General features: G+C 49.9%; 1 long non-coding RNA gene across 1 annotated transcript; it reads right to left on the reverse strand.

Annotated features, from left to right (window-relative positions):
• Positions 1–638: 638 nt before the first annotated feature.
• LOC146894466 (uncharacterized) lies at positions 639–3260 on the reverse strand. The gene is made up of 2 exons (XR_015737621.1): positions 2724–3260; positions 639–1262 (listed from the first exon to the last, which is right to left on the reverse strand). It is a non-coding gene; the product is annotated as an uncharacterized LOC146894466 (long non-coding RNA).
• Between the last annotated feature and the right edge of the window lie 297 nt (positions 3261–3557).

The following is a 3557-nucleotide window of genomic DNA, read 5'->3' on the forward strand; positions in this document are numbered from 1 at the left end:
GTGGTTCTCTTAGTCCTCTGTTTATCTGGGGCAATAGCCAAGGACTCTTTTGTCAGCGTATAAAATAGTGTGTTGTGTTATGACACGCGTATATATACATACATTTATTCATAGTTGCCCCTCCCCATCACTTTCTCCCATCTCTATCTTCAACCTTAATGGTTTCTTTTCCCCTTTCTGCTTTCACACACACACACACACACACACACACACACACACACACACACCCCATATATAGAGTTAACTCTAGAGTTACCCATGAGAAAAAGCATGCACAGAATTTTACCTCTCTTCTTGCTCTCATTCTCAACTCCTCTCTCTCTCTCTCTCTATATATATATATATGTGTGTGTGTGTGTGTGTATGCATATATGTGTGTATACACACACACACACACACATATATATATATATGTATGTATGCATATTGAGACAAGGTATCTCTATGTAGCCTGGCTGACCTGGAACTCACTATGTAGAGAAGACTGACCTTGAACTCACAGAGATCCACCAGCCTCTGCCTCTGAAGTATTGAAACTGAAGGTGCATACCACCACACCTATGTCCATCTCCCTTTAGACGCCTTCCTCCTCACCTCAGTCTCTCTTCCACTTTCAAGTCAACAAAAAGAAACAACACTCAGTGTTTACGCTTTATGCATTAGCTTTGTCATAGAGCCTGGAAAGTAAGTGTGAGGTCAGGGTCAAGGGCACGAAGGAGAGTGTGGGAAGGGGCTGTCCCATAAGCTGCAGCCCTGGCAGGCATTCTGAGCAGCCTGAGGGTCTCCCCATTTCACAAGCCTGGGTGTCCAGAGCTTGAGCAATGGAGAAGGCTAACAGCGGTGTTTGTTCTGAGCTCCGTGAAACTGAGAGGGAAGGACCCTGCACCTGCAAGCCCATGTCAGCCATTTTTTTTTAAACCATTCCCTTCCCTGTGCCTGAGGAGGGGTTGGAAGTCAAGGAGCGGGTCATGGGAGAAGTTTGAGGAGTTTTCAGGAAACTGCTGGTTGCCTTATGTTGATGGTCAGATTAATGAGCCAGGGGTTGAAGCAGGAGTGCCCAGATGCCCCACTGGGCAGCACTCCCATTTTGCATCCAGACACCCCGGCTCCTGTTTCTAGCCCTCTCACCCCAAGCCTCCCTCCTTCAATCTAGAAGACATCTTTTCTGAAAATGCCAGACACTGTGAGGTCATAGCAGGTCCTTGACTGCTGCCAAATTTCATTCTTCAAAGACCAGTGTTGTGCTGACATCAAATGCAGGCCTGGAAACAAGAGAGGAGGGGAATGGATTGGTGAAATGGAAGGAAATACTCCCAAGCAGGGGGGAAGAAATTGACATTTGAACATGGTTTTGTAATCGGAAAATTGATCCCAAGACTGTTCCCTCCCCTAGCAAAAGGCCGAGGCTGCTCTGTGGTTTCCTGGAGCCCATAGTGGGGGCCACCTGTTCTGTTACCCTTGCTGCCTACAGCTCACTGTCTCCATGGCAAAGAGGCAAATGGCTGGGGGCTCCCGCAGCCATGGTTTCCCTGGCAACCCTCAGGCGCTCCCACCTCCAGCCACATGACTGGCCTGTCCCCACTGCCCCCCACTGCTGCACAGCTATTTGGGAGGAGAGAGGGGGGTGGCTCTTCTCAGCCACCCACCATCCTGTGAGCATGTACACAGGTGTCTCCTCTGTGGGCTCCGGGTGTCCGCCCACCCATGGCACCCACCCTGAACTAGCCCAACCCGCAGGGGGCCTAGCTGGCTAGCCAATCACAGAGATGCTTCAAATGTGGGATGAAGGCTGACTATAGACACAGCCTGCGTACATCCTCTTGTCTGTAAAGGGAAGACTGGAGAGGTGAGAGGAGCACTGACAAAGAAGGTGTCCTCTCCCCTCAAGCATGGCTCAGGGCCATCACGACTAAGGGTCATGATGCTGTAATTCTGATGATCCCATCATGCAAAAGTGTCTTCTAGAAATAAACTGAACAGCTCTTGTCATACAGCCGAGCCTCAGAGAGAGTGTATGACCTACTCAAGCCACAGTTAGAAATGATGGTCCCAAGTCCAGTGTGTGGTGCAGTGGCTGATTTGAGGGGTGTCTGCAGGAAGACCTTTGCCACTGAATGTTGGTTTTGCTGTGTGTAGGGCAGAAACAAGAAAATCAAGAGAACTGTGTCCTTGCCTTCAGGAAACTTCTATGTTGTCTGTACTTATCCTGTGGGTTGACTGATGTCTGAGGCTGGGACCTGAGGCTGCAGGGGCAGATGCCCTTGGGGATAGCCTTCCCCAGTTCCCAAGATTCCTTCAAGCAAGACCAAGGCCACCGTATTAATTGGTTTTCAGCACTGCCCTCAAGGCCAGGAGCTCTTCCCAGGAGGTGTTCCTCAGAGCTATCAGGGAGCCTGAACCTCAGAGAAGTGAACTGAGCTGAGCAAGGGGAGAAAGAGAAGAATCAAAGCAAGTGGTACTCTGATGTTGGGTGTGGGATGCAGAAGCAAGTAAGCCAGAGGGCAAGTGACCTGGGAGGAGGTGTGTCAGTGGAGTTCTAGGTACTTACATTCACAGGCCTGGAATTTGGTTTTGTATGAGACATTGTCTCACTTTGTTGGCCTGGCTGACCTGGAACTCGCTATGTAGACCAGGCTGGCCTTGAACTCAAAGATCTGCCTGGCTCTCTCTCCTGTGTATAGGGATTAAAGGCATGCACTACCATGCCCAGGCAAGCTTAGTACCTTTGCAGGCAGATTTCTTCCATAGATTGGCATGAAGGATGAAGGATGGTCCTGGACCCCATACTTGGTGCTTGCTTGAAGTTCTGCAATGGGCAACAGAAGAGAGTGCAAACTCTGATATGGGAAGTGAGGATTGCTCATTAGTGAGACACTTGTCTAGCTTGTGTGAGGCCCTGGGGTCCATCCCTGGTGCTGAAAAAGGACAAATCGACAAACCCAGGATGTTGGTTTACTTTGTGTGCACACCCAGAATCTTTTGCTCTTTAGCACTGGCCAGGCACCCAGCACAGGTTGCTCTCTGGAGACTCAGCAGCCTCCCTCTCTTTCCCCACCACAGGACCTGACACTCCCCAGGGAGAGAAATATGCCTTGTGTTAAACACCCACCGTGGAAGAGGAGTCACATGTGTGACCACAGCTGCTTTCTGCACGTCTTACTCTGCCAGGGACTTTTAATCCTGCAGTTTTTTCAGAGCTAGTTCTGTACAAGAGGGCATGATATATGAATACTTTATATTTGGTGAGGCTCCCACTATCTACAAACTGTGTTTGCGTGTGTGTGTGTGTGCAAGCGTGCGCCCGCGCATACACTCACCACTCAGCTCATCTCAATCATCAGAAAACCTAAGCTTGTGTACTTTGGGCAAAACAATCCCAAGGTCCCAGTTGAAGAGGATGAAAGGTAAGACTGGAACCCCTCTGCCTTCTACCTCCCTGTTAAGGAACCCAGTACTTTTAGCAACAATGCAGTGTCCTCTGCTGGGGAATAAGCAGGACTAGGGGCAGCTCCACAGCCCCTGATCAATAGCAGTCTCCTCCGCCAGCCAGGGACCTG

The sequence above is a fragment of the Myodes glareolus genome, chromosome 4 (assembly GCF_982192425.1).
Source record: "Myodes glareolus chromosome 4, mMyoGla1.1, whole genome shotgun sequence".
Taxonomy (NCBI): Eukaryota; Metazoa; Chordata; class Mammalia; order Rodentia; family Cricetidae; genus Myodes; species Myodes glareolus.